We start from the raw sequence: 23,741 nt of genomic DNA on the forward strand, positions 1-23,741 counted from the left end.
ACTGGTCCTGTAATTTTAGACCCCATGGATCTATAGCCCCAAGCTTTTAAACCAAACTAAAATCTCCTTTGACTTAAAGCAGGACCAGAGCAGTTTTGTACCCTTCCTTTGACCGGCTTTTTCTCTGCCGCCTGAAGGGCAAAATGGCCCAAGATTTTTGTGAAGTTAGCTCTGAACAAGTCCTTTCCATCCATGCTGGTCCTCTAATTTTAGACTCCATGGATCGATAACCACAAGCTTTTAAAACAAATGAAAATCTCCATTGACTTAAAGCAGGACCAGAGCAGTTTTGTACCCTTACTTCGACCGGCTGTTTCACCGCCTCCTGAAGGTCAAAATTGCACAAAATTGTTGTGAAGTTAGCTATGAACAAGAACTTTCCAGCCATACTGGTCCTGTAATTTTAGACCCCATGGATCTATAACCGCAAGCTTTTAAAGCAAACTAAAATCTCCATTGACTTAAAGCGGGACTGGAGCAGTTTTGTACCATAACATTGACCGGCTATTTCTCCGCCGCCTGAAGGTCAGAATGGCCCAAAATTCTTCTGAAGTTAGCACTGAGCAAGTGCTTTCCAGCTATACTGGTGCTGTAATTTTTGACCCCATGGATCGATAACCGCAAGCTTTTAAAGCAAATGAAAATCTCCATTGTCTTAAAGTGGGACAGGGGGAGTTTTGTACCCTTAATTTGGCTGGCTGTTTCTCCGCCGCCTGCAGGTCAAAATTGCCCAATATTTGTGTGAAATTAGCTCTGAAAAAGTCCCTTCCAGCCATACTGGTCCTGTAATTTTCGACCCCATGGATCGATATCTGCAAGCTCTTAAAGCTAATGAAAATCTCCATTGACTTAAAGCAGGACCAGAGCAGTTTTGTACCCTTACTTTGACCGGCTTTTTCTCCGCCACCTGAAGGGCAAAATGGCCCAAAATCGGTTCGAAGTTAGCACTGAACAAGTGCTTTCCAGCAATACTAGTCCTGTAATTTTTGACCCCATGGATCGATAACCGAAAACTTTTAAAGCAAATGAAAATCTTCATTGACTTAAAGTGGGATCGGATGAGATTTGTACCCTTCCTTTGACCAGCTATTTCTCCGCCGCCTGAAGGTCAAAAAGCCCCAAAATCTGTGTAAAGTTAGCTCTGAACAAGTCCTTTCCAGCCATACTGGTCCTGTAATTTTATACCCCATGGATCTATAACCGCAAGCTTTTAAAGCAAACTAAAATCTCCATTGACTTAAAGCGGGACCAGAGCAGTTTTGTACCCTTTCTTTGGCTGGCTATTTCTCCGCTGCCTGAAGGTCAAAATGACCCAAAATTGTTGTGAAGTTAACTCAACAAGTCCTTTCCAGCCATACTGGTCCTGTAATTTTTGACTCCATGGATCAATAACCGCAAGCTTTTAAAGCAAATGAAAATCTCCATTGACTTAAAGTGGGACTGGAGTAGTTTTGTACCCTTTCTTTGACCGGCTTTTTCTCCGCCGCCTGAAGGGCAAAATGGCCCAAAACCGGTTCGAAGTTAGCACTGAACAATTGCTTTCGAGCAATTCTGGTCCTTAAATTTTTGACCCCATGGATCGATAACCGCAAGCTTTTAAAGCAAATGAAAATCTCCATTAACTTAAAGTGGGACAGGAGGAGTTTTGTACCCTTCCTTTGACCGGCTATTTCTCCGGCGCCTGAATGTCAAAAAGCCCCAAAATCTGTGTAAAGTTAGCTCTGAACAAGTCCTTTCCACCCATACTGGTCCTGTAATTTTAGGACCTATAACCTCAAGCTTTTAAAGCAAACTAAAATCTCCATTGAATTAAAGCAGGACCAGAGCAGTTTTGTACCCTTAATTTGACCGGCTGTTTCTCCGCTGCCTGAATGTCATAATGGCCCAAAATTATTGTGAAGTTAGCTCTGAACAACTCATTTCCATCCATACTAGTCCTGTAATTTTAGACCCCATGGATTGATAACTGCAAGCTTTAAAAGCAAATTAAAATCTCCATTGACTTAAAGCAGAACCAGAGCAGTTTTGTACCCTTACTTTGACCGGCTGTTTCTCCGCCGCCTGAATGTCAAAATGGCCTAAAATTGTTGTGAAGTTAGCTATGAACAAGTCCTTTCCATCCATACTGGTCCTGTAATTTTAGACCCCATGGATCGATAACTGCAAGCTTTAAATCAAATGAAAATCTTCATTGACTTAAAGTGGGACCGGATGAGATTTGTACCCTTCCTTTGACCGGCAATTTCTCCGCCGCCTGAAGGTCAAAATGGCCCAAAATTGTTCTGAAGTTATCACTGAACAAGTGCTTTCCAGGTATACTGGTCCTGTAACTTTTGACCCCAGGGATCGATAACCGCAAGCTTTTAAAGCAAATGAAAATCTCCATTGACTTAAAGTGGGACAGGGGGAGTTTTGTACCCTTAATTTGGCCGGCTGTTTCTCTGCCGCCTGAATGTCAAAATGGCCCAAAATTGTTGTGAAGTTAGCACTGAGCAAGTCCATTCCATCCATACTGGTCCTGTCATTTTAGACCCCATGGATCGATAACTGTGAGCTTTTAAAGCAAATTAAAATCTCCATTGACTTAAAGCAGGACCAGAGCAGTTTTAAACCATTACTTTGACTAGCTGTTTCCCCTCCGCCTGAAGGTCAAAATGGTCCAAAATTGTTTTGAAGTTAGCTATGAACGAGTACTTTCCATCCATACTGGTCCTGTAATTTTAGACCCAATGGATCTATAACCCCAAGATTTTAAACCAAACTAAAATCTCCATTGACTTAAAGCATGACCGGAGCAGTTTTGTACCCTAACTTTGACCGGCTGTTTCTCCGCCACCTGAATGTCAAAATGGACCAAAATTATTGTGAAGTTAGCGCTGAACAAGTCATTTCCAGCTATACTGGTCCTGTAATTTTTGACCCCATGGATCGATAACCGCAAGCTTTTAAAGCAAATGAAAATCTGCATTGACTTAAAGTGGGACAGGAGGAGTTTTGTACCCTCCCTTTGACCGGCTATTTCTTCGCCGTCTGAAGGTCAAAATGGGCCTAAAATTGTTGTGAAGTTAGCTCTGAACAAGTCCTTTCCATCCATACTGGTCCTCTAATTTTAGACTCCATGGATCGATAACCGCAAGCTTTTAAAGCAAATGAAAATCTCCATTGACTTAAAGTGGGACCGGATGAGATTTGTACCCTTCCTTTGACTGTCTATTGCTCCGCCACCTGAAGGTCAAAAAGCCCCAAAATCTGTGTAAAGTTAACTCTGAACAAGTCCTTTCCATCCATACTGGTCCTGTAATTTTAGGACCTATAACCGCAAGCTTTTAAAGCAAACTAAAATCTCCATTGAATTAAAGCAGGACCAGAGCAGTTTTGTACCCTTACTTTGACCGGCTGTTTCTCCGCTGACTGAATGTTAAAATGGGCCAAAATTATTGTGAAGTTAGCTATGAACAAGTACTTTCCATCCATACTGGTCGTGTAATTTTAGACCCCATGGACCGATAACTGCAAGCTTTAAATCAAATGAAAATCTCCATTAACTTAAAGTGGAACCGGATGTGTTTTGTAACCTCACTTTGACTGGCTGTTTCTCCGCCGCCTGCAGGTCAAAATTGCCCAATATTTGTGTGAAATTAGCTCTGAACAAGACCCTTCCAGCCATACTGGTCCTGTAATTTTAGACCCCATGGATCTATAACCCCAAGCTTTTAAACCAAACTAAAATCTCCTTTGACTTAAAGCAGGACCAGAGCAGTTTTGTACCCTTCCTTTGACCGGCTTTTTCTCTGCCGCCTGAAGGGCAAAATGGCCCAAAATTATTGTGAAGTTAGCTCTGAACAAGTCATTTCCAGCCATACTGGTCCTGTAATTTTTGACCCCATGGATCGATAACCGCAAGCTTTTAAAGCATATGAAAATCTGCATTGACTTAAAGTGGGACAGGAGGAGTTTTGTACCCTTCCTTTGACCGGCTATTTCTTCGCCGCCTGAAGGTCAAAATGTCCCAAAATTGTTGTGAAGTTAGCTCTGAACAAGTCCTTTCCATCCGTACTGGTCCTCTAATTTTAGACTCCATGGATCGATAACCACAAGCTTTTAAATCAAATGAAAATCTCCATTGACTTAAAGCAGGACCAGAGCAGTTTTGTACCCTTACTTCGACCGGCTGTTTCACCGCCTCCTGAATGTCAAAATGGACCAAAATTATTGTGAAGTTAGCTCTGAACAAGTCATTTCCAGCTATACTGGTCCTGTAATTTTTGACCCCATGGATCGATAACCGCAAGCTTTTAGAGCAAATGAAAATCTGCATTGACTTAAAGTGGGACAGGAGGAGTTTTGAACCCTCCCTTTGACCGGCTATTTCTTCGCCGTCTGAAGGTCAAAATGGCCCTAAAATTGTTGTGAAGTTAGCTCTGAACAAGTCCTTTCCATCCATACTGGTCCTCTAATTTTAGATCTATGGATCGATAACCGCAAGCTTTTAAAGCAAATGAAAATCTCAATTGACTTAAAGTGGGACCGGATGAGATTTGTACCCTTCCTTTGACTGTCTATTGCTCCGCCACCTGAAGGTCAAAAAGCCCCAAAATCTGTGTAAAGTTAACTCTGAACAAGTCCTTTCCATCCATACTGGTCCTGTAATTTTAGGACCTATAACCGCAAGCTTTTAAAGCAAACTAAAATCTCCATTGAATTAAAGCAGGACCAGAGCAGTTTTGTACCCTTACTTTGACCGGCTGTTTCTCCGCTGCCTGAATGTTAAAATGGGCCAAAATTATTGTGAAGTTAGCTATGAACAAGTACTTTCCATCCATACTGGTCGTGTAATTTTAGACCCCATGGACCGATAACTGCAAGCTTTAAATCAAATGAAAATCTCCATTAACTTAAAGTGGAACCGGATGTGTTTTGTAACCTCACTTTGACTGGCTGTTTCTCCGCCGCCTGCAGGTCAAAATTGCCCAATATTTGTGTGAAATTAGCTCTGAACAAGTCCCTTCCAGCCATACTGGTCCTGTAATTTTAGACCCCATGGATCGATATCTGCAAGCTTTTAAAGCAAATGAAAATCTCCATTGACTTAAAGCAGGACCAGAGCAGTTTTGAACCCTTACTTTGACCAGCTGTTTCTCAGCCGCCTGAAGGTCAAAATGGCCCAAAATTGTTTTGAAGTTAGCTATGAACAAGTACTTTCCATCCATACTGGTCCTGTAATTTTAGACCCCATGGATCTATAACCCCAAGCTTTTAAACCAAACTAAAATCTCCTTTGACTTAAAGCAGGACCAGAGCAGTTTTGTACCCTTCCTTTGACCGGCTTTTTCTCTGCCGCCTGAAGGGCAAAATGGCCCAAAATTATTGTGAAGTTAGCTCTGAACAAGTCATTTCCAGCCATACTGGTCCTGTAATTTTTGACCCCATGGATCGATAACCGCAAGCTTTTAAAGCATATGAAAATCTGCATTGACTTAAAGTGGGACAGGAGGAGTTTTGTACCCTTCCTTTGACCGGCTATTTCTTCGCCGCCTGAAGGTCAAAATGTCCCAAAATTGTTGTGAAGTTAGCTCTGAACAAGTCCTTTCCATCCGTACTGGTCCTCTAATTTTAGACTCCATGGATCGATAACCACAAGCTTTTAAAACAAATGAAAATCTCCATTGACTTAAAGCAGGACCAGAGCAGTTTTGTACCCTTACTTCGACCGGCTGTTTCACCGCCTCCTGAAGGTCAAAATTGCACAAAATTGTTGTGAAGTTAGCTATGAACAAGAACTTTCCAGCCATACTGGTCCTGTAATTTTTGACCCCATGGATCGATAACCGAAAACTTTTAAAGCAAATGAAAATCTTCATTGACTTAAAGTGGGATCGGATGAGATTTGTACCCTTCCTTTGACCAGCTATTTCTCCGCCGCCTGAAGGTCAAAAAGCCCCAAAATCTGTGTAAAGTTAGCTCTGAACAAGTCCTTTCCAGCCATACTGGTCCTGTAATTTTATACCCCATGGATCTATAACCGCAAGCTTTTAAAGCAAACTAAAATCTCCATTGACTTAAAGCGGGACCAGAGCAGTTTTGTACCCTTTCTTTGGCTGGCTATTTCTCCGCTGCCTGAAGGTCAAAATGACCCAAAATTGTTGTGAAGTTAACTCAACAAGTCCTTTCCAGCCATACTGGTCCTGTAATTTTTGACTCCATGGATCAATAACCGCAAGCTTTTAAAGCAAATGAAAATCTCCATTGACTTAAAGTGGGACTGGAGTAGTTTTGTACCCTTCCTTTGACTGGCTTTTTCTCCGCCGCCTGAAGGGCAAAATGGCCCAAAACCGGTTCGAAGTTAGCACTGAACAAGTGCTTTCGAGCAATTCTGGTCCTTAAATTTTTGACCCCATGGATCGATAACCGCAAGCTTTTAAAGCAAATGAAAATCTCCATTAACTTAAAGTGGGACAGGAGGAGTTTTGTACCCTTCCTTTGACCGGCTATTTCTCCGGCGCCTGAATGTCAAAAAGCCCCAAAATCTGTGTAAAGTTAGCTCTGAACAAGTCCTTTCCACCCATACTGGTCCTGTAATTTTAGGACCTATAACCTCAAGCTTTTAAAGCAAACTAAAATCTCCATTGAATTAAAGCAGGACCAGAGCAGTTTTGTACCCTTAATTTGACCGGCTGTTTCTCCGCTGCCTGAATGTCATAATGGCCCAAAATTATTGTGAAGTTAGCTCTGAACAACTCATTTCCATCCATACTAGTCCTGTAATTTTAGACCCCATGGATTGATAACTGCAAGCTTTAAAAGCAAATTAAAATCTCCATTGACTTAAAGCAGGACCAGAGCAGTTTTGTACCCTTACTTTGACCGGCTGTTTCTCCGCCGCCTGAATGTCAAAATGGCCTAAAATTGTTGTGAAGTTAGCTATGAACAAGTACTTTCCATCCATACTGGTCCTGTAATTTTAGACCCCATGGATCGATAACTGCAAGCTTTAAATCAAATGAAAATCTTCATTGACTTACAGTGGGACCGGATGAGATTTGTACCCTTCCTTTGACAGGCAATTTCTCCGCCGCCTGAAGGTCAAAATGGCCCAAAATTGTTCTGAAGTTATCACTGAACAAGTGCTTTCCAGGTATTCTGGTCCTGTAACTTTTGACCCCAGGGATCGATAACCGCAAGCTTTTAAAGCAAATGAAAATCTCCATTGACTTAAAGTGGGACAGGGGGAGTTTTGTACCCTTAATTTGGCCGGCTGTTTCTCTGCCGCCTGAATGTCAAAATGGCCCAAAATTGTTGTGAAGTTAGCACTGAGCAAGTCCATTCCATCCATACTGGTCCTGTCATTTTAGACCCCATGGATCGATAACTGTAAGCTTTTAAAGCAAATTAAAAATCTCCATTGACTTAAAGCAGGACCAGAGCAGTTTTAAACCATTACTTTGACTAGCTGTTTCCCCTCCGCCTGAAGGTCAAAATGGCCCAAAATTGTTCTGAAGTTAGCACTGAGCAAGTGCTTTCCTGCTATACTGGTGCTGTATATTTTGACCCCATGGATCGATAACCGCAAGCTTTTAAAGCAAATGAAAATCTCCATTGTCTTAAAGTGGGACAGGGGGAGTTTTGTACCCTTAATTTGGCTGGCTGTTTCTCCGCCGCCTGCAGGTCAAAATTGCCCAATATTTGTGTGAAATTAGCTCTGAAAAAGTCCATTCCAGCCATACTGGTCCTGTAATTTTCGACCCCATGGATCGATATCTTCAAGCTTTTAAAGCAAATGAAAATCTCCATTGACTTAATGCAGGACCAGAGCAGTTTTGTACCCTTACTTTGACCGGCTTTTTCTCCGCCACCTGAAGGGCAAAATGGCCCAAAATCGGTTCGAAGTTAGCACTGAACAAGTGCTTTCCAGCAATACTGGTCCTGTAATTTTTGACCCCATGGATCGATAACCGAAAAATTTTAAAGCAAATGAAAATCTTCATTGACTTAAAGTGGGATCGGATGAGATTTGTACCCTTCCTTTGACCAGCTATTTCTCCGCCGCCTGAAGGTCAAAAAGCCCCAAAATCTGTGTAAAGTTAGCTCTGAACAAGTCCTTTCCATCCATACTGGTCCTGTAATTTTATACCCCATGGATCTATAACCACAAGCTTTTAAAGCAAACTAAACTCTCCATTGACTTAAAGCGGGACCGAAGCAGTTTTGTACCCTTTCTTTGGCTGGCTATTTCTCCGCTGCCTGAAGGTCAAAATGGCCCAAAATTGTTGTGAAGTTAGCTCAAAAAGTCCTTTCCAGCCATACTGGTCCTGTAATTTTTGACTCCATGGATCAATAACCGCAAGCTTTTAAAGCAAATGAAAATCTCCATTGACTTAAAGTGGGACTGGAGTAGTTTTGTACCCTTCCTTTGACCGGCTTTTTCTCCACCGCCTGAAGGGCAAAATGGCCCAAAACCGGTTCGAAGTTAGCACTGAACAAGTGCTTTCGAGCAATTCTGGTCCTTAAATTCTAGACCCCATGGATCGATAACCGCAAGCTTTTAAAGCAAATGAAAATCTCCATTAACTTAAAGTGGGACAGGAGGAATTTTGTACCCTTCCTTTGACCGACTATTTCTCCGGCGCCTGAATGTCAAAAACCCCCAAAATCTGTGTAAAGTTATCTCTGAACAAGTCCTTTCCACCCATACTGGTCCTGTAATTTTAGGACCTATAACCTCAAGCTTTTAAAGCAAACTAAAATCTCCATTGAATTAAAGCAGGACCAGAGCAGTTTTGTACCCTTAATTTGACCGGCAGTTTCTCCGCTGCCTGAATGTCAAAATGGCCCAAAATTATTGTGAAGTTAGCTCTGAACAACTCATTTCCATCCATACTAGTCCTGTAATTTTAGACCCCATGGATTGATAACTGCAAGCTTTAAAAGCAAATTAAAATCTCCATTGACTTAAAGCAGGACCAGAGCAGTTTTGTACCCTTACTTTGACCGGCTGTTTCTCTGCCGCCTGAATGTCAAAATGGCCCAAAATTGTTGTGAAGTTAGCTATGAACAAGTACTTTCCATCCATACTGGTCCTGTAATTTTAGACCCCATGGATCGATAATTGCAATCTTTAAATCAAATGAAAATCTCCATTAACTTAAAGTGGAACCGGATGAGTTTTGTAACCTCACTTTGACTGGCTGTTTCTCCGCCACCTGCAGGTCAAAATTGCCCAATATTTGTGTGAGATTAGCTCTGAACAAGTCCCTTCCAGCCATACTGGTCCTGTAATTTTCGACCCCATGGATTGATAACCGAAAGCTTTTAAAGCAAATGAAAATCTTCATTGACTTAAAGTGGGATCGGATGAGATTTGTACCCTTCCTTTGATCAGCTATTTCTCCGCCGCCTGAAGGTGAAAAACCCCAAAATCTGTGTAAAGTTAGCTCTGAACAAGTCCTTTCCAGCCATACTGGTCCTGTAATTTTATACCCCATGGATCTATAACCGCAAGCTTTTAAAGCAAACTAAAATCTCCATTGACTTAAAGTGGGACAGGAGGAGTTTTGTACCCTTCCTTTGACCGGCTATTTCTCCGCCGCCTGAATGTCAAAATGGCCCAAAATTGTTGTGAAGTTAGCTCTGAACAAGTCCTTTCCATCCATACTGGTCCTGTAATTTTAGACTCCATGGATCGATAACCGCAAGCTTTTAAAGCAAATGAAAATCTTCATTGACTTAAAGTGGGACCGGATGAGATTTGTACCCTTCCTTTGACCGGCAATTTCTCCGCCGCCTGAAGGTCAAAATGGCCCAAAATTGTTCTGAAGTTATCACTGAACAAGTGCTTTCCAGGTATACTGGTCCTGTAACTTTTGACCCCAGGGATCGATAACCGCAAGCTTTTAAAGCAAATGAAAATCTCCATTGACTTAAAGTGGGAAAGGAGGAGTTTTGTACCCTTACTTTGGCCGGCTGTTTCTCTGCCGCCTGAATGTCAAAATGGCCCAAAATTATTGTGAAGTTAGCTCTGAGCAAGTCCATTCCATCCATACTGGTCCTGTAATTTTAGACCCAATGGATCGATAACTGCAAGCTTTTAAAGCAAATTAAAATCTCCATTGACTTAAAGCAGGACCAGAGCAGTTTTGAACCCTAACTTTGACCGGCTGTTTCTCCGCCGCCTGAATGTCAAAATGGACCAAAATTGTTGTGAAGTTAGCTCTGAACAAGTCCTTTCCATCCATACTGGTCCTCTAATTTTAGACTCCAAGGATCGATAACCACAAGCTTTTAAAACAAATGAAAATCTCCATTGACTTAAAGCAGGACCAGAGCAGTTTTGTACCCTTACTTCGACCGGCTGTTTCACTGCCTCCTGAAGGTCAAAATTGCACAAAATTGTTGTGAAGTTAGCTATGAACAAGAAATTTCCAGACATACTGGTCCTGTAATTTTAGACCCCATGGATCTATAACCGCAAGCTTTTAAAGCAAATGAAAATCTTCATTGACTTAAAGTGGGAACGGATGAGATTTGTACCCTTCCTTTGACCAGCTATTTCTCCGCCGCCTGAAGGTCAAAAAGCCCCAAAATCTGTGTAAAGTTAGCTCTGAACAAGTCCTTTCCATCCATACTGGTCCTGTAATTTTATACACCATGGATCTATAACCGCAAGCTTTTAAAGCAAACTAAAATCTCCATTGACTTAAAGCGGGACCGGAGCAGTTTTGTACCCTTTCTTTGGCTGGCTATTTCTCCGCTGCCTGAAAGTCAAAATGGCCCAAAATTGTTGTGAAGTTAGCTCAACAAGTCCTTTCCAGCCATACTGGTCCTGTAATTTTTGACTCCATGGATCAATAACCGCAAGCTTTTAAAGCAAATGAAAATCTCCATTGACTTAAAGTGGGACTGGAGTAGTTTTGTACCCTTCCTTTGACCGTTTTTTTCTCCGCCGCCTGAAGGGCAAAATGGCCCAAAACCGGTTCGAAGTTAGCACTGAACAAGTGCTTTCGAGCAATTCTGGTCCTTAAATTTTTGACCCCATGGATCGATAACCGCAAGCTTGTAAAGCAAATGAAAATCTCCATTAACTTAAAGTGGGACAGGAGGAGTTTTGTACCCTTCCTTTGACCGGCTATTTCTCCGGCGCCTGAATGTCAAAAAGCCCCAAAATCTGTGTAAAGTTAGCTCTGAACAAGTCCTTTCCACCCATACTGGTCCTGTAATTTTAGGAACTATAACCTCAAGCTTTTAAAGCAAACTAAAATCTCCATTGAATTAAAGCAGGACCAGAGCAGTTTTGTACCCTTAATTTGACCGGCTGTTTCTCCGCTGCCTGAATGTCAAAATGGCCCAAAATTATTGTGAAGTTAGCTCTGAACAACTCATTTCCATCCATACTAGTCCTGTAATTTTAGACCCCATGGATTGATAACTGCAAGTTTAAAAGCAAATTAAAATCTCCATTGACTTAAAGCAGGACCAGAGCAGTTTTGTACCCTTAATTTGACCGGCTGTTTCTCCGCCGCCTGAATGTCAAAATGGCCCAAAATTGTTGTGAAGTTAGCTATGAACAAGTACTTTCCATCCATACTGGTCCTGTAATTTTAGACCCCATGGATCGATAACTGCAAGCTTTAAATCAAATGAAAATCTCCATTAACTTAAAGTGGAACCGGATGAGTTTTGTAACCTCACTTTGACTGGCTGTTTCTCCGCCACCTGCAGGTCAAAATTGCCCAATATTTGTGTGAGATTAGCTCTGAACAAGTCCCTTCCAGCCATACTGGTCCTGTAATTTTCGACCCCATGGATTGATAACCGAAAGCTTTTAAAGCAAATGAAAATCTTCATTGACTTAAAGTGGGATCGGATGAGATTTGTACCCTTCCTTTGATCAGCTATTTCTCCGCCGCCTGAAGGTGAAAAACCCCAAAATCTGTGTAAAGTTAGCTCTGAACAAGTCCTTTCCAGCCATACTGGTCCTGTAATTTTATACCCCATGGATCTATAACCGCAAGCTTTTAAAGCAAACTAAAATCTCCATTGACTTAAAGTGGGACAGGAGGAGTTTTGTACCCTTCCTTTGACCGGCTATTTCTCCGCCGCCTGAATGTCAAAATGGCCCAAAATTGTTGTGAAGTTAGCTCTGAACAAGTCCTTTCCATCCATACTGGTCCTGTAATTTTAGACTCCATGGATCGATAACCGCAAGCTTTTAAAGCAAATGAAAATCTTCATTGACTTAAAGTGGGACCGGATGAGATTTGTACCCTTCCTTTGACCGGCAATTTCTCCGCCGCCTGAAGGTCAAAATGGCCCAAAATTGTTCTGAAGTTATCACTGAACAAGTGCTTTCCAGGTATACTGGTCCTGTAACTTTTGACCCCAGGGATCGATAACCGCAAGCTTTTAAAGCAAATGAAAATCTCCTTTGACTTAAAGTGGGAAAGGAGGAGTTTTGTACCCTTACTTTGGCCGGCTGTTTCTCTGCCGCCTGAATGTCAAAATGGCCCAAAATTATTGTGAAGTTAGCTCTGAGCAAGTCCATTCCAGCCATACTGGTCCTGTAATTTATGACCCCATGGATCGATAACCGCAAGCTTGTAAAGCATATGAAAATCTGCATTGACTTAAAGTGGGACAGGAGGAGTTTTGTACCCTTCCTTTGACCGGCTTTTTCTTCGCCGCCTGAAGGTCAAAATGGCCCAAAATTGTTGTGAAGTTAGCTCTGAACAAGTCCTTTCCATCCATACTGGTCCTCTAATTTTAGACCCCATGGATCGATAACCACAAGCTTTTAAAACAAATGCAAATCTCCATTGACTTAAAGCAGGACCAGAGCAGTTTTCTACCCTAACTTCGACCGGCTGTTTCACCGCCTCCTGAAGGTCAAAATTGCACAAAATTGTTGTGAAGTTAGCTATGAACAAGAACTTTCCAGTCATACTGGTCCTGTAATTTTAGACCCATGGATCTATAACCGCAAGCTTTTAAAGCAAACTAAAATCTCCATTGACTTAAAGCAGAACCGGAGCAGTTTTGTACCATAACATTGACCGGCTATTTCTCCGCCGCCTGAAGGTCAAAATGGCCCAAAATTGTTCTGAAGTTAGCACTGAGCAAGTGCTTTCCAGCTATACTGGTGCTGTAGTTTTTGACCCCATGGATCGATAACCGCAAGCTTTTAAAGCAAATGAAAATCTCCATTGTCTTAAAGTGGGACAGGGGGAGTTTTGTACCCTTAATTTGGCCGGCTGTTTCTCTGCCGCCTGAATGTCAAAATGGCCCAAAATTGTAGTGAAGTTAGCTCTGAGCAAGTCCATTCCATCCATACTGGTCCTGTCATTTTAGACCCCATGGATCGATAATTGTAAGCTTTTAAAGCAAATTAAAATCTCCATTGACTTAAAGCAGGACCAGAGCAGTTTTAAACCCTTACTTTGACTAGCTGTTTCTCCTCTGCCTGAAGGTCAAAATGGTTCAAAATTGTTTTGAAGTTAGCTATGAACGAGTACTTTCCATCCATACTGGTCCTGTAATTTTAGACCCAATGGATCTATAACCCCAAGCTTTTAAACCAAACTAAAATCTCCATTGACTTAAAGCGTGACCGGAGCAGTTTTGTACTCTAACTTTGACCGGCTGTTTCTCCGCCGCCTGAATGTCAAAATGGACCAAAATTATTGTGAAGTTAGCTCTGAACAAGTCATTTCCAGCTATACTGGTCCTGTAATTTTTGACCCCATGGGTCGATAACCGCAAGCTTTTAAAGCAAATGAAAATCTGCATTGACTTAAAGTGGGACAGGAGGAGTTTTGTACCCTCCCTTTGACCGGCTATTTCTTCGCCGTCTGAAGGTCAAAATGGCCCTAAAATTGTTGTGAAGTTAGCTCTGAACAAGTCCTTTCCATCCATACTGGTCCTGTAATTTTAGGACCTATAACCGCAAGCTTTTAAAGCAAACTAAAATCTCCATTGAATTAAAGCAGGACCAGAGCAGTTTTGTACCCTTACTTTGACCAGCTGTTTCTCCGCAGCCTGAATGTTAAATTGGCCCAAAATTATTGTGAAGTCTGCTGTGAACAAGTACTTTCCATCAATACTGGTCCTGTAATTTTAGACCCCATGGATTGATAACTGCAAGCTTTAAAAGCAAATTAAAATCTCCATTGACTTAAAGCAGGACCAGAGCAGTTTTGTACCCTTACTTTGACCGGCTGTTTCTCCGCCACCTGAAGGTCAAAATGGCCCAAAATTGTTGTGAAGTTAGCTATGAACAAGTACTTTCCATCCATACTGGTCGTGTAATTTTAGACCCCATGGACCGATAACTGCAAGCTTTAAATCAAATGAAAATCTCCATTAACTTAAAGTGGAACCGGATGTGTTTTGTAACCTCACTTTGACTGGCTGTTTCTCTGCCGCCTGCGGGTCAAAATTGCCCAATATTTGTGTGAAATTAGCTCTGAACAAGTCCCTTCCAGCCATACTGGTCCTGTAATTTTAGACCCCATGGATCGATATCTGCAAGCTTTTAAAGCAAATGAAAATCTCCATTGACTTAAAGCAGGACCAGAGCAGTTTTGAACCCTTACTTTGACCAGCTGTTTCTCAGCCGCCTGAAGGTCAAAATGGCCCAAAATTGTTTTGAAGTTAGCTATGAACAAGTACTTTCCATCCATACTGGTCCTGTAATTTTAGACCCCATGGATCTATAACCCCAAGCTTTTAAACCAAACTAAAATCTCCTTTGACTTAAAGCAGGACCAGAGCAGTTTTGTACCCTTCCTTTGACCGGCATTTTCTCTGCCGCCTGAAGGGCAAAATGGCCCAAAATTATTGTGAAGTTAGCTCTGAACAAGTCATTTCCAGCCATACTGGTCCTGTAATTTTTGACCCCATGGATCGATAACCGCAAGCTTTTAAAGCATATGAAAATCTGCATTGACTTAAAGTGGGACAGGAGGAGTTTTGTACCCTTCCTTTGACCGGCTATTTCTTCGCTGCCTGAAGGTCAAAATGGCCCAAAACTGTTGTGAAGTTAGCTCTGAACAAGTCCTTTCCATCCATACTGGTCCTCTAATTTTAGACTCCATGGATCGATAACCACAAGCTTTTAAAACAAATGAAAATCTCCATTGACTTAAAGCAGGACCAGAGCAGTTTTGTACCCTTACTTCGACCGGCTGTTTCACCGCCTCCTGAAGGTCAAAATTGCACAAAATTGTTGTGAAGTTAGCTATGAACAAGAACTTTCCATCCATACTGGTCCTGAAATTTTAGACCCCATGGATCTATAACCGCAAGCTTTTAAAGCAAACTAAAATCTCCTTTGACTTAAAGCAGGAACAGAGCAGTTTTGTACCCTTCCTTTGACCGGCTTTTTCTCTGCCGCCTGAAGGGCAAAATGGCCCAAAATCGGTTCGAAGTTACCACTGAACAAGTCCTTTCCAGCAATACTGGTCCTGTAATTTTTGACCCCATGGATCGATAACCGAAAGCTTTTAAAGCAAATGAAAATCTTCATTGACTTAAAGTGGGATCGGATGAGATTTGTACCCTTCCTTTGACCGGCTTTTTCTCTGCCGCCTGAAGGGCAAAATGGCCCAAAATCGGTTCGAAGTTACCACTGAACAAGTGCTTTCCAGCAATACTGGTCCTGTAATTTTAGACCCCATGGATCGATAACTGCAAGCTTTTAAAGCAAATTAAAATCTCCATTGACTTAAAGCAGGACCAGAGCAGTTTTGAACCCTTACTTTGACCAGCTGTTTCTCAGCCGCCTGAAGGTCAAAATGGCCCAAAATTGTTTTGAAGTTAGCTTTGAACAAGTACTTTCCATCCATACTGGTCCTGTAATTTTAGACCCAATGGATCTATAACCCCAAGCTTTTAAACCAAACTAAAATCTCCTTTGACTTAAAGCGTGACCGGAGCAGTTTTGTACCCTAACTTTGACCGGCTGTTTCTCCGCCGCCTGAATGTCAAAATGGACCAAAATTATTGTGAAGTTAGCTCTGAACAAGTCATTTCCAGCCATACTGGTCCTGTAATTTTTGACCCCATGGATCGATAACCGCAAGCTTTTAAAGCAAATGAAAATCTGCATTGACTTAAAGTGGGACAGGAGGAGTTTTGTACCCTTCCTATGACCGGCTATTTCTTCGCCGCCTGAAGGTCAAAATGGCCCAAAATTGTTGTGAAGTTAGCTCTGAACAAGTCCTTTCCACACATACTTGTCCTGTAATTTTAGGACCTATAACTGCAAGCTTTAAAAGCAAATTAAAATCTCCATTACCTTAAAGTGGAACCGGAAGAGTTTTGTAACCTCACTTTGACTGGCTGTTTCTCCACCGCCTGCAGGTCAAAATTGCCCAATATTTGTGTGAAATTAGCTCTGAACAAGTCCCTTCCAGCCATACTGGTCCTGTAATTTTCGACCCGATGGATCAATAACCGCAAGCTTTTAAAGCAAATGAAAATGTGCATTGACTTAAAGTGGGACAGGAGGAGTTTTGTACCCTTCCTTTGACCGGCTATTTTGTCGCCGCCTGAAGGTCAAAATGGCCCAAAATTGTTGTGAAGTTAGCTCTGAACAAGTCCTTTCCATCCATACTGGTCCTCTAATTTTAGACTCCATGGATCGATAACCGAAAGCTTTTAAAGCAAATGAAAATCTCCATTGACTTAAAGTGGGACCGGATGAGATTTGTACCCTTCCTTTGACCGTCTATTGCTCCGCCACCTGAAGGTCAAAAAGCCCCAAAATCTGTGTAAAGTTAGCTCTGAACAAGTCCTTTCTACCCATACTGGTCCTGTAATTTTAGGACCTATAACCGCAAGCTTTTATAGCAAACTAAAATCTCCATTGAATTAAAGTAGGACCAGAGCAGTAATGTACCCTTACTTTGACCGACTGTTTCTCCGCTGCCTGAATGTTAAATTGGTGCAAAATTATTGTGAAGTTTGCTCTGAACAAGTACTTTCCATCCATACTGGTCCTGTAATTTTTGACCCCATGGATTGATAACTGCAAGCTTTAAAAGCAAATTAAAATCTCCATTGACTTAAAGCAGGACCAGAGCAGTTTTGTACCCTTACTTTGACCGGCTGTTTCTCCGCCGCCTGAAGGTCAAAATGGCCCAAAATTGTTGGGAAGTTAGCTATGAACAAGTACTTTCCATCCATACTGGTCCTGTAATTTTAGACCCCATTGACCGATAACTGCAAGCTTTAAATCAAATGAAAATCTCCATTAACTTAAAGTGGAACCGGATGAGTTTTGTAACCTCACTTTGACTGGCTGTTTCTCCGCCGCCTGCAGGTCAAAATTGCCCAATATTTGTGTGAAATTAGCTCTGAACAAGCCCCTTCCAGCCATACTGGTCCTGTAATTTTAGACCCCATGGATCGATATCTGCAAGCTTTTAAAGCAAATGAAAATCTTCATTGACTTAAAGCAGGAACAGAGCAGTTTTGTACCCTTCCTTTGACCGGCTTTTTCTCTGCCGCCTGAAGGGCAAAATGGCCCAAAATCGTTTCGAAGTTAGCACTGAACAAGTGCTTTCCAACAATACTGGTCCTGTAATTTTTGACCCCATGGATCGATAACCGAAAGCTTTTAAAGCAAATGAAAATCTTCATTGACTTAAAGTGGGATCGGATGAGATTTGTACCCTTCTTTTGACCAGCTATTTCTCCGCCGCCTGAAGGTCAAAAAACACCAAAATCTGTGTAAAGTTAGCTCTGAACAAGTCCTTTCCAGCCATACTGGTCCTGTAATTTTAGACCCCATGGATCGATAACTGCAAGCTTTTAAAGCAAATTAAAATCTCCATTGACTTAAAGCAGGACCAGAGCAGTTTTGAACCCTTACTTTGACCAGCTGTTTCTCAGCCGCCTGAAGGTCAAAATGGCCCAAAATTGTTTTGAAGTTAGCTTTGAACAAGTACTTTCCATCCATACTGGTCCTGTAATTTTAGACCCAATGGATCTATAACCCCAAGCTTTTAAACCAAACTAAAATCTCCTTTGACTTAAAGCGTGACCGGAGCAGTTTTGTACACTAACTTTGACCGGCTGTTTCTCCGCCGCCTGAATGTCAAAATGGACCAAAATTATTGTGAAGTTAGCTCTGAACAAGTCATTTCCAGCCATACTGGTCCTGTAATTTTTGACCCCATGGATCGATAACCGCAAGCTTTTAAAGCAAATGAAAATCTGCATTGACTTAAAGTGGGACAGGAGGAGTTTTGTACCCTTCCTATGACCGGCTATTTCTTCGCCGCCTGAAGGTCAAAATGGCCCAAAATTGTTGTGAAGTTAGCTCTGAACAAGTCCTTTCCACACATACTTGTCCTGTAATTTTAGGACCTATAACTGCAAGCTTTAAAAGCAAATTAAAATCTCCATTGACATAAAGCAGGACCAGAGCAGTTTTGTACCCTTACTTTGACCGGCTGTTTCTCCGCCGCCTGAAGGTCAAAATGGCCGAAAATTGTTGGGAAGTTAGCTATGAGCAAGTACTTTCCATCCATACTGGTCCTGTAATTTTAGACCCCATTGACCGATAACTGCAAGCTTTAAATCCAATGAAAATCTCCATTAACTTAAAGTGGAACCGGAAGAGTTTTGTAACCTCACTTTGACTGGCTGTTTCTCCGTCGCCTGCAGGTCAAAATTGCCCAATATTTGTGTGAAATTAGCTCTGAACAAGTCCCTTCCAGCCATACTGGTCCTGTATTTGTCGACCCCATGGATCAATAACTGCAAGCTTTTAAAGCAAATTAAAGTCTCCATTGACTTAAAGCAGGACCAGAGCAGTTTTGAACCCTTACTTTGACAAGCTGTTTCTCCGCCGCCGGAAGGTCAAAATGGCACAAAATTGTTTTGAAGTTAGCTATGAACAAGTACTTTCCATCCATACTGGTCCTGTAATTTTAGACCCCATGGATCTATAGCCCCAAGCTTTTAAACCAAACTAAAATCTCCATTGACTTAAAGCGTGACCGGAGCAGTTTTGTACCCTAACTTTGACCGGCTGTTTCTCCGCCGCCTGAATGTCAAAATGGACCAAAATTATTGTGAAGTTAGCTCTGAACAAGTCATTTCCAGCCATACTGCTCCTGTAATTTTTGACCCCATGGATCGATAACCGCAAGCTTTTAAAGCAAATGAAAATCTGCATTGACTTAAAGTGGGATAGGAGGAGTTTTGTACCCTTCCTATGACCGGCTATTTATTTGCCACCTGAAGGTCAAAATGGCCCAAAATTGTTGTGAAGTTTGCTCTGAACAAGTCCTTTCCACACATACTGGTCCTGTAATTTTAGGACCTATAACTGCAAGCTTTAAAAGCAAATTAAAATCTCCATTGACATAAAGCAGGACCAGAGCAGTTTTGTACCCTTACTTTGACCGGCTGTTTCTCCGCCGCCTGAAGGTCAAAATGGCCCAAAATTGTTGGGAAGTTAGCTATGAGCAAGTACTTTCCATCCATACTGGTCCTGTAATTTTAGACCCCATTGACCGATAACTGCAAGCTTTAAATCCAATGAAAATCTCCATTAACTTAAAGTGGAACCGGAAGAGTTTTGTAACCTCACTTTGACTGGCTGTTTCTCCGTCGCCTGCAGGTCAAAATTGCCCAATATTTGTGTGAAATTAGCTCTGAACAAGTCCCTTCCAGCCATACTGGTCTTGTATTTGTCGACCCCATGGATCAATAACTGCAAGCTTTAAAAGCAAATTAAAATCTCCATTGACTTAAAGCAGGTCCAGAGCAGTTTTGAACCCTTACTTTGACAAGCTGTTTCTCCGCCGCCGGAAGGTCAAAATGGCCCAAAATTGTTTTGAAGTTAGCTATGAACAAGTACTTTCCATCCATACTGGTCCTGTAATTTTAGACCCCATGGATCTATAAATCCAAGCTTTTAAACCAAACTAAAATCTCCATTGACTTAAAGCGTGACCGGAGCAGTTTTGTACCCTAACTTTGACCGGCTGTTTCTCCGCCGCCTGAATGTCAAAATGGACCAAAATTATTGTGAAGTTAGCTCTCAACAAGTCATTTCCAGCCATACTGGTCCTGTAATTTTTGACCCCATGGATCGATAACCGCAAGCTTTTAAAGCAAATGAAAATCTGCATTGACTTAAAGTGGGACAGGAGGAGTTTTGTACCCTTCCTATGACCGTCTATTTCTTCGCCACCTGAAGGTCAAAATGGCCCAAAATTGTTGTGAAGTTTGCTCTGAACAAGTGCTTTCCACACATACTGGTCCTGTAATTTTAGGACCTATAACTGCAAGCTTTAAAAGCAAATTAAAATCTCCATTGACTTAAAGCAGGACCAGAGCAGTTTTGTACCCTTACTTTGACCGGCTGTTTCTCCGCCGCCTGAAGGTCAAAATGGCCCAAAATTGTTGGGAAGTTAGATATGAACAAGTACTTTCCATCCATACTGGTCCTGTAATTTTAGACCCCATGGATCGATAACTGCAAGCTTTAAATCAAATGAAAATCTCCATTAACTTAAAGTGGAACCGGATGAGTTTTGTAACCTCACTTTGACTGGCTGTTTCTCCACCGCCTGCAGGTCAAAATTGCCCAATATTTGTGTGAAATTAGCTCTGAACAAGTCCCTTCCAGCCATACTGGTCCTGTAATTTTCGACCCAATGGATCAATAACCGCAAGCTTTTAAAGCAAAAGAAAATGTGCATTGACTTAAAGTGGGACAGGAGGAGTTTTGTACCCTTCCTTTGACCGGCTATTTCGTCGCCGCCTGAAGGTCAAAATGGCCCAAAATTGTTGTGAAGTTAGCTCTGAACAAGTCCTTTCCATCCATACTGGTCCTCTAATTTTAGACTCCATGGATCGATAACCGAAAGCTTTTAAAGCAAATGAAAATCTCCATTGACTTAAAGTGGGACCGGATGAGATTTGTACCCTTCCTTTGACCGTCTATTGCTCCGCCACCTGAAGGTCAAAAAGCCCCAAAATCTGTGTAAAGTTAGCTCTGTACAAGTCCTTTCTACCCATACTGGTCCTGTAATTTTAGGACCTATAACCGCAAGTTTTTATAGCAAACTAAAATCTCCATTGAATTAAAGTAGGACCAGAGCAGTTTTGTACCCTTACTTTGACCGACTGTTTCTCCGCTGCCTGAATGTTAAATTGGCCCAAAATTATTGTTAAGTTTGCTCTGAACAAGTACTTTCCATCCATACTGGTCCTTTAATTTTTGACCCCATGGATTGATAACTGCAAGCTTTAAAAGCAAATTAAAATCTCCATTGACTTAAAGCAGGACCAGAGCAGTTTTGTACCCTTACTTTGACCGGCTGTTTCTCCGCCGCCTGAAGGTCAAAATGGCCCAAAATTGTTGGGAAGTTAGCTATGAAAAAGTACTTTCCATCCATACTGGTCGTGTAATTTAGACCCCATGGATCGATAACTGCAAGCTTTAAATCAAATGAAAATCTCCATTAACTTAAAGTGGAACCGGATGAGTTTTGTAACCTCACTTTGACTGGCTGTTTCTCCGCTGCCTGCAGGTCAAAATTGCCCAATATTTGTGTGAAATTAGCTCTGAACAAGCCCCTTCCAGCCATACAGGTCCTGTAATTTTAGACCCCATGGATCGATATCTGCAAGCTTTTAAAGCAAATGAAAATCTCCATTGACTTAAAGCAGGACCAGAGCAGTTTTGAACCCTTACTTTGACCAGCTGTTTCTCAGCCGCCTGAAGGTCAAAATGGCCCAAAATTGTTTTGAAGTTAGCTATGAACAAGTACTTTCCATCCATACTGGTCCTGTAATTTTAGACCCCATGGATCTATAACCCCAAGCTTTTAAACCAAACTAAAATCTCCTTTGACTTAAAGCAGGACCAGTGCAGTTTTGTACCCTTTCTTTGACCGGCTTTTTCTCTGCCGCCTGAAGGGCAAAATGGCCCAAAATCGGTTCGAAGTTAGCACTGAACAAGTGCTTTCCAGCAATACTGGTCCTGTAATTTTTGACCCCATGGATCGATAACCGAAAGCTTTTAAAGCAAATGAAAATCTTCATTGACTTAAAGTGGGATCGGATGAGATTTGTACCCTTCCTTTGACCAGCTATTTCTCCACCGCCTGAAGGTCAAAAAGCCCCAAAATCTGTGTAAAGTTAGCTCTGAACAAGTCCTTTCCAGCCATACTGGTCCTGTAATTTTAGACCCCATGGATCGATAACTGCAAGTTTTTAAAGCAAATTAAAATCTCCATTCACTTAAAGCAGGACCAGAGCAGTTTTGAACCCTTACTTTGACCAGCTGTTTCTCAGCCGCCTGAATGTCAAAATGGCCCAAAATTGTTTTGAAGTTAGCTATGAACAAGTACTTTCCATCCATACTGGTCCTGTAATTTTAGACCCCATGGATCTATAACCCCAAGCTTTTAAACCAAACTAAAATCTCCATTGACTTAAAGCGTGACCGGAGCAGTTTTGTACCCTAACTTTGACCGGCTGTTTCACCGCCTCCTGAAGGTCAAAATTGCACAAAATTGTTGTGAAGTTAGCTATGAACAAGAACTTTCCATCCATACTGGTCCTGTAATTTTAGACCCCATGGATCTATAACCGCAAGCTTTCAAAGCAAACTAAAATCTCCAATGACTTAAAGCGGGACCGGAGCAGTTTTGTACCATAACATTGACCGGCTATTTCTCCGCCGCCTGAAGGTCAAAATGGCCCAAAATTGTTCTGAAGTTAGCACTGAACAAGTGCTTTCCAGCTATACTGGTCCTGTAATTTTTGACCCCATGGATCGATAACCGCAAGCTTTTAAAACAAATGAAAATCTCCATTGACTTAAAGTGGGACAGGAGGAGTTTTGTGCCCTTACTTTGGCCGGCTGTTTCTCTGACGCCTGAATGTCAAAATGGCCCAAAATTGTTGTGAAGTTAGCTCTGAGCAAGTCCATTCCATCCATACTGGTCCTGTAATTTTAGACCCCATGGATCGATAACTGCAAGCTTTTAAAGCAAATTAAAATCTCCATTGACTTAAAGCAGGACCAGAGCAGTTTTGAACCCTTACTTTGACTAGCTGTTTCTCCGCCGCCTGAATGTCAAAATGGACCAAAATTATTGTGAAGTTAGCTCTGAACAAGTAATTTCCAGCCATACTGGTCCTGTAATTTTTGACCCCATGGATCGATAACCGCAAGCTTTTAAAGCAAATGAAAATCTGCATTGACTTAAAGTGGGACAGGAGGAGTTTTGTACCCTTCCTTTGACCGGCTATTTCTTCGCCGCCTGAAGGTCAAAATGGCCCAAGTTGTTGTGAAGTTAGCTCTGAACAAGTCCTTTCCACACATACTGGTCCTGTAATTTTAGGACCTATAACTGCAAGCTTTAAAAGCAAATTAAAATCTCCATTGGCTTAAAGCAGGACCAGAGCAGTTTTGTACCCTTACTTTGACCGGCTGTTTCTCCGCCGCCTGAAGGTCAAAATGGCCCAAAATTGTTGGGAAGTTAGCTATGAACAAGTACTTTCCATCCATACTGGTCCTGTAATTTTAGACCCCATGGATCGATAACTGCAAGCTTTAAATCAAATGAAAATCTCCATTAACTTAAAGTGGAACCGGATGAGTTTTGTAACCTCACTTTGACTGGCTGTTTCTCCGCCGCCTGCAGGTCAAAATTGCCCAATATTTGTGTGAAATTAGCTCTGAACAAGTCCCTTCCAGCCATACTGGTCCTGTAATT

This window comes from Taudactylus pleione, unplaced genomic scaffold (genome assembly GCF_031769625.1).
Source record: "Taudactylus pleione unplaced genomic scaffold, aTauple2 ptg000324l, whole genome shotgun sequence".
Classification (NCBI taxonomy): Eukaryota; Metazoa; Chordata; class Amphibia; order Anura; family Myobatrachidae; genus Taudactylus; species Taudactylus pleione.